This window comes from Pseudorca crassidens, chromosome 6 (genome assembly GCF_039906515.1).
Source record: "Pseudorca crassidens isolate mPseCra1 chromosome 6, mPseCra1.hap1, whole genome shotgun sequence".
NCBI lineage: Eukaryota > Metazoa > Chordata > Mammalia > Artiodactyla > Delphinidae > Pseudorca > Pseudorca crassidens.
In genome coordinates this window covers 77,397,517-77,405,840 of record NC_090301.1, presented here as the reverse complement: position 1 = coordinate 77,405,840, position 8,324 = coordinate 77,397,517, and the positions used below count along the sequence as shown (strand labels likewise).

At 40.9% G+C, this 8,324-nt stretch overlaps 1 pseudogene; it reads right to left on the bottom strand.

The window, feature by feature from the left end:
• Window positions 1-653: 653 nt before the first annotated feature.
• On the bottom strand, window positions 654-1,560 carry LOC137225871 (polycomb group RING finger protein 5 pseudogene; annotated as a pseudogene).
• Window positions 1,561-8,324: the final 6,764 nt, after the last annotated feature.

The following is an 8,324-nucleotide window of genomic DNA, read 5'->3' as shown; positions in this document are numbered from 1 at the left end:
TACTAGGGGCTCACCTTCTCAAAGATTTCATCAGAATTCTGAAGGTTTACAGAGACCCCCAGAAAGTAAAGAGATATTAAGGGGTACTAACATAGTATGCTTACTGTGTACCAAGCATTGTTTAAACCCATTACACCAATTAGCTGTTTTAAACCTCACAACAACCTGCTTTATTGATGAGGCAAAGAGGTAAACCCAATCTAGACAACCGCACAGTATTAGTCTCTACACAAGCTTGCTTCCAGGCAGTGCTTGTGTCCTTGCTTTGACCTCCAAACTCTTTTTTTTTAAAACAGGACAGTGGCTCAAGAACCACTTTTCTAAATATATTTCCCATACAAAATAATTTCAAGATATAATAATTATTAGTTCCTTGTACAGTAGTCTGTTTAAACAAGAATTAATCAAATAGTAAGTATGTGAAAACAGCAACACCACAAAGATTGAGCCATATTACTAGTGTAATCAAACATTAGAGCAGTCTTGGAACAGGCAAGCAAAATATTCAGAAGGCTGAATCGTGGCTGCACACCTAACTGATTTCAACCATAACTTGTACACTGTGAGACAGCACAGATACCTTATGCAGATGGTTCAGTAGCAGAATGGCACTTGGTTTGCAACTGACAATCTAGAGACAGACAACGGCCTTATTCACATGCTGAAAATCTGGTTGTGTCCCTCCAGTCCACACTCCATTCACTGTGCAGTCTGTCGATGAGTAAACACATAGTGCAGGATTCATTCAGTGGGATCTAGGCCTCGTGGTCTAACCAAAATCAATTCTTGGTCGATACTGCAATACCATGGGGTATGGGGGTATGACTGATACGAAGGGCTATCCTGAGAGCAGACTTGTGAAGCTGAGCAGTTCAGACACCGAAAGTTTTTGCCTCTTAGTCTCCATCTTGTCATGTAGATGAACTCCATAGTATGGTCCTTCCCCATAATTTCACCATTGCACAGCACATTCAACTCATAAAAACTTGGAAGTTTTAGTTTTAAACTTAGAAATTTTTTAATAGTTCCCATAGTTATATGTGTAGAACACCAAATGAATTTCTTCATTAAACCCTTTACTACATTGTCCCCTGATTGTCCATTATTTCATAAACAATCTAGACATATAGCAATCTATGGGTCTCTTCTGTGATAGTCTTTATCATCTTGATTTTTATCACCTTCATCTACTTTAGGCTTGTCAACTTTTGAAGTATCATCTTGTCCATTTTCTTGAGGCTTGTTTTTCTTCCAAAATTCAGACTCCCACTCAAGTTCTTATTCTCGTAGTCCAGGGACAAACTTAAATATAATTTCCTCTAATGTGTTATCCAACTTCACCGTTTCTAACGGGTTTGTCTCATGAACCTGTTTGCCACACCTTGGACATATCATTGCTGTCTTCAAAGTGCTGGACAATACAAGTCTTACAGAAGGTATGGAGGCATTCTGTCACTGTAGCTGGCTTGATCAGATACAGATATAGCAGGTAAAGATTGAAATGTAAGGATTGATGTAAGGATTGAAATGTTTCACCAGGTGTTTCCTCTGGGTAGCCATTCGTGGTTAGCTAGGACTGGCTCTAGTAGTTCAGGCAAGCAGGGGTATGAAAGTATGATCCCAGTAGCTGGTGTGGAGTTCCCAACTGGATGTCCTGAGGCATGAGAACTAAAATCCAGACTTCTCATGAGATCGCTGGTCATCACTCCTTTTGGTGATTCTGCTTTCCCATATAGTTCTGGAGGCTGGAAGTCTGAAATCAGGAAGGCACCATGGTTGGGTGCTGGCGAGAGCCTTCTTCTGGTTTGCAGGTGGCCGACAATGGTTGTATCCTCACACATGTGAAGAGCAGAGTATAGGAAGCAAGCTGTCTCATGATTCTTTGGCTGCACTGCAAGACGTGTGGGATCTTGGTTCCTTGACCAGGGACCGCTGGACCACCTCCAAACTCTTTTTTTTTTCTTTGCGGTACGCGGGCCTCTCACTGTTGTGGCCTCTCCCATTGCGGAGCACGGGCTCCAGACGCGCAGTCTCAGTGGCCATGGCTCACGGGCCCAGCCGCTTCGCGGCATGTGGGATCTTCCCGGACCGGGGCACGAACCCGTGTCTCCTGCATTGGCAGGCGGGCTCTCAACCACTGCACCACCAGGGAAGCCCCAAACTCTTTTTTAATCTGAATACTCTCACTCCCTGCTCTTGTTGCTCCCTGAGGCCTTCACTCATGCACTCTCCCCCAAACTCAGGAGATTAGCATAAATTCTTCAAAGCTCTATAAAAGACAGGAGTGTAGTTGTCTTCTAGCAGCTTCTTGTAAGCTACAAAAATCTATTCTTTTGGTGAACCCACTGGACATAATTTTAGTCCTCTTTTACTTGTCCTTTCAGCATTTGACATGGTGGTCACTCCTCCTTGAAGTCTTTTCTCCTGATCCCTGTGATGCCCACATCTGGCTTTCCTCCCACCCTTCAGGCCAGTCTTTCTCAGTCTCTTGGAAATCTTCTCTTTTAACCTTTAAAGACTGGTCTCCCATTCTTACTTTCCTCCCTCCTCTGCACACTTTCTCTGGGTGATCTCATAAGCCCTAATGCTTTAACCATTATTTGCATGAGGATGGTTCCCACATCTTTATCTCCAGAACTTCCTGAGCTCCAGTCTTACCATCCGCGCAAGCAACTTGTCCATCTGGGTGTCTCATGAGCACATACAGCTCAGCATTTCTCAAACAGAAATAATTATTTTCCCTCTTAAGCCTGCTGTTTCTTTTATATTGCCTTCCTTTTTGAATAGATTTCCAAGCTGCATATCTGCTTGTCATCTGATTCCTCCTCTGACAGCCCTACCAATTACCAAGTCCTGGAAATTTTTTTTTTTAATAAATTTTTTAAAATTTTTGGCTGCATTGGGTCTTCTTTGCTGTGTGTGGGCTTTTCGCTAGTTGTGGCGAGCAGGGGATACTCTTCGTTGTGGCGTGCAGGCTTCTCATCACAGTGGCTTCTCTATGTTGCGGAGCACGGGCTCTAGGTGTGCGGGCTTTCAGTAGTTGTGGGCGGTCTCAGTAGTTGTGGCTCATGGGCTTAGTTGCTTCACAGCATGTGGGAACTTCCCTGACCAGGGCTCGAACCCATGTCCCCTGCATTGGCATGTCCATGTCCCCTTTTAACCACTACATTACCAGGAAAGTCCTAAGTCCTAGAAATTTTGAATTACTTTGGGAAATCACTTTCAAAACCACTTATGTCTCACTTTTGTAACTTCCACTTGCCCACTTGTCTGTATTCCTGACCATCTCATAATTGGCCTTCCTTCTATCAGTCTAGCTCTCCTTCCAGATAACTAGTCCTCATGATGCAGTCTGAGAGGTCATCCCAGTATGCAAATTGAACCATGTTATTTTCCTGCTTGAACTCTTCATTGGTTTCCTGCTGCTCTTAGAATTAAGTGTGAATTTCATCAGCGGCCAACAAGACCCTTCATGATCCTATCCCTTCTTACCTCTCCAGCACATCACAGTGTGTTCCTTTTCACCCTGTGCTCTGTTCATAGTGACCTTGAAGTGTTTGCATAAGCCCTTTCCTCAGCTTGGAACACATTTCCCTCAATTTGGCCACCTGGCCAACCCCTGCCCATTCCACTTTTTTTTTTTTGGTGAGACAGACCTGTGCTTAGATGTTGCTTGCTCTCCATGCCTTCTGTGACTTCTGAGGTGCCTTCTCTAGTCCCTCAAACCAGGGTTAGGTGCCTCCTCTTTACTCTCACAGCACCTGTAACTAGTCCTATTCAGCATCTATTCTTCTAGGTTGCAATTGCCAAAGGTTGCATATCTTTCCCATAGACTAAACTCTGGGAAGGCAGGGTTGGTCTTTCCTGCTCTTATAGCCCTACTGCTTGCACAGTGCCTAGTAGAAGCTCTATACATATTTAATAACTGAAAAAAAAAAGATCAGAAAGAGGAAGCTAGGAATATGGGCTCTGGAGTGAAAAAAAAGAAAAAAACCCTTGGGTTTAAATCCCACCTTTGCTCCTAATAGTTATATGACCACTGCTACTTGCTATATGACTTATGTTGACCTCCTGAAGCCTCAGTTTTGTCATATGTAATATGGGAATAATAGTAAAACCAAATTTACAGAGTTGTTTTCAGACTTCTGTGAGATAAAGCATGCAGATCAATTAGCCCCGTGACTGGAACATGGTCATTGCTCAATAAATGTCGCTATTAGTAGTACCGTCCTTGCAAGGCACACAAAGTCTAAAACCAGACTGCCAGGATTCAAATCCTGGCTTTAAAAGCATAAACAGACTCACAGATACAGAGAACAAGCTAGTGGTTGCCAGAGGGGAGGGGGTGGGTGGGATGGGCGAAACAGGTGAAGGGGTTAAGAGATACAGATGACCAGTTATAAAATAAAAAAGTCACATGGGTGTAATGTACAGCACAGGGAATATAGTCCATAATTTTGTAATAGCTTTGTATGGTGCGTAATCTATAAAAATATCGAATCACTATGTTGTACACCTGAAACTAATATAATATTGTAGTTCAACTATATTTCAATTAAAAAAAAACCCTGGTTTTACATCCTACCAGGCATGGGACCTTGGGCAAGTCGTTAACCTCTCTGTGCCTCAGTGTCCACATCTTTAAAATGGGAAATTAACAGCATATGCCTTAAGGTATTATTGTGAGGGTGAAATGAGCGACTGTGACAAAGATTCTCTCCTTGACCAAACTTTATAGTCATGCTCTTTTGAGCCCTCTGCTCAACTAAACCTGACCCTTCGGACTTCTGTCTCCATCCTTGTAAAGTCTAGTTTTAGCAAGAATCCTGTCAAGTCAGTTTAGCCAGAATACTCCACTCTTGATACCTGATCATTCTTGACATGTGATCAAATTCCTCATCACCCACCATCTCCCTGGTGATGTCTGATCACCCTTACCTGCCTTCAGCAAGAATCCTGTTAGGTTGGTGTAGCAAGAATTATGCTACCCTCTGAGATAGTTTTTCATCCACAGACCCCTCTACTCTTCTCCTAGGCTATAAATTCCAGTTTTTAACTTGTTGCATTCAGAATTGAGCCCAGTTCTATACTGAGATATTTTTTCTCCTATTGCAGTAGTCCTGAATAACAATCTGTTTTTATTGTTTAAACTACTGTCAGGGTCTGGTTTTTCTCTGACACCTGGCATACTATGTCAGGCTATGGGAACATTTGCTATTATTATTGCCTGTATAAAAAGGAAACTGCCCTTGCCTAAAGGAAATAATAAAGTTTAATTTTTGTTCTTAGCCTCTTTCTGGAAGGGTAAGAAATATAACAGGAGCTGACAGTATTGTTCCAAATGAAAAGTAAAACACTGTCAATCTTTTAGACATTGGGCCCATTCAGTGCTTAGTAGCAGATGATCATAAAAACCTAGATGTTTTTCACAAATCAGATTATATAGGGATTTGTGACCAAACCTTCACTTTCTCAGGGATTTTCTGGTATTATGCAGTGAAAAATGCTGTGTTTTGCAAAGCTCAAAACTCATGGTATCACATGGGTAAAAATTATTTACAGGTAAGTTCAGTTGCTGTGGAATCATTTTAAATATTTTATATGATCAAAGAAGATGCTGGTAGGTTGCTTTAGTATGTGATTTTTCAAATGTATAATAATGCTTTCTTTTTCTGAATTTCCACCATCCCTAGTCTTTCACTTCATGAAGAAGCATATACAACTCAGTTCTAGTCTTTTGTATTAACTCTCAGATAAACACAATTTTCATGTCGGTTTTGGAAGTTTTTAAGAAATGTGTTTCTTATGAGAGCCTAAGAGCTGGGGGTAATTAATACACAAATGAACAAATAGTAGAAGGCAGTGATATATCAATGTCAGAATTCTGTAAGTAGCAAATAACTTTTCTACAATTAGAAGCAGCATGCTTTATGATTTTAGTCACTGAATAAATAAACAGGGAGCCTGTGAAACACTGAGTCTTGTAGGTGAGAATGAGTGTGGGAACCAAGGAGGTAGAAGTCTGTAAGAAGCCCCAAGCTCTAACATACTAGTTTAAAGAAAAAAAATCCCTAGGAGAAGGAATTGTCATGAAAAGAGGTTAAACTTGAATAAATATGGTGACTCTATTTTTATCTCCTTGCATTAATTGAAAGCTGTTTTTTTGTCTGATAACATTTTCTTTCCAGTAGAAAATACTAGGAGACAGTTTTCCACAGTCTCTTGCGTTTCTGCATATCCTGTGAGTAGAGGCACTGGCTGCCTTTGTCTAGACTATCTTTTCAAGGATATTTGTATAGCAAACAGCCTTGGAAGATAAGATAGTGTCTCCCTTCAGAACAAAGGGCAGGCTCATCACAAAAGGTTTGGGTTCCCAAAGCTCAGGGTTCCTCTTCTGCATTTCCAGCCTGCTGAGTGTGCAGGTGTTTCCCTTGTCATCCCCATGAGGGAATTGCATGTCCTGAAATGACACAAGAAAATGATAATACTCTGGCTACTACTATTGCTATAAAACTATCTATATATCTTTAGATATCTGTATCTATATATATATCTATATGTATAGATATAAAGGAATCTTGTTTCTTCTGCCAGTACCCATGAAGCTGTGTGTGGCAGCTAATTTGCTGCTTGCAAGTAGGGTTAAATCTCAGAACCCTTCAAAATTCTTGACAATACTTTTCTTATGTTCTATTTCCAGAAAGACAATTTATATATTCTTTGCTCTCCCGTAATAATTTCTTGTTTTGAGTTTCCTTTACATGATTTTTTTCTCATTCCTTGTCTCAGCCACCTATAAACAACATATAGAGATTTTCCTACCATTCTTAATGATTTACTGCATCACTGTCTCTTTCTATTACCAGTCCTGAAGCACCTCCCTTGGGAACATCTTTATACTCCCTTTCCAGATTCTCAGATGCCTCAGTTCCAGTGGCCTCCATTAAAAAAAATTACTTAATTACCTGGTTTGAACTTAGTCAAACTAAGGCAGACTTAGTCAAACATCAGTCAAAACTCCATTGCCTGCAAGATTTCAAAGTTTGAAATTTCCTCTTCTCACCACGACCTCGTCTTTTTCCTCTTCTACTCCATCATTCATCCTTAACTAGCTCCTGGCCTCATCTTTTCTTTTAGTCCTTTGATATACTTCTCTCAATTCTCGCTTTACTTAATTTTGATTATAATTGAGTGCTAAATACTCTGTTGTACAAACACTCTTTTCTCACAACAAATTAGGAGGATAGGCACTGTTACTATCTTGATTCCTCAGACTAAAAATTTGAGACTTACGGGTGAAATAAAATTCCCAACACTACAGAGGTAGCAAGTTACAGAACAAGGGCTTCATTTAAAGCCTGATAAACTCTAGATCTATATCTGATTTCTGGCTTTACCACCTATTTTGTAATGATAAACTTTTTAAGTCCTATAGGCTACTCCGTAGAGTATTAGACTATTGTATATTGCAAAATAAAGTTAAAAATCTGGATAAATGTACCTATAAAATCCCTGCTACTTTCAGATTCATTCTACCATTCAGCAACTTTTTTTTTTTTTTTTTTTTGCGGTACGCGGGCCTCTCACTGTTGTGGCCTCTCCCGTTGCAGAGCACAGGCTCTGGACGCGCAGGCTCAGCGGCCATGGCTCACAGGCCCAGCCGCCCCACGGCACGTGGGATCTTCCCGGACCGGGGCACGAACCCGCATCCCCTGCATCGGCAGGCGGACTCTCAACCACTGCGCCGCCAGGGAAGCCCCCATTCAGCAAATTTTTGATCACAGGTTGTTGTTGACTTTTTATCATATTTCTCACAATGATTGTTTAAAGTCTTCTCCAGATTCCCCAAGCCTCCAATTCTATACTAGTCTCTCTGGTTTGAAGTCATCAGTAGAAGCTCTCAGTTCATTCCACTGAGGTTCATTCTCTTTCTCTTTCTTACTTCTTTCTCTCAGGATGCAATATCTTCCAAGCCTAGACCTTCCATCTGTGGTACATTAAAAAATTACTCTTACTCCTATAACTGCCAGGGCTTTATTTGCATTTTACTTTCTTGTATTTGGATTTCACTCCTTTCACTCACTGAAAAATGTGGGTCTCAGAAATACTGGTCACAAAAATCAGTATTTTATAAACACTCAATTTAATCCCCTTCTGTTAGTTATCATTTTCACTACTTCTCTATAGCTTTTGATACTCCTTGTTTCCAAGTAAAAGCAAATGGCCAGGACTCCAAGCAAGGTCTCTGAATTTGGAACCAGCTTTGAACTTGGACTCTTCAACTAAACTAGCTATGAAATCTTAAATTTTAACCTCTCTGAGCC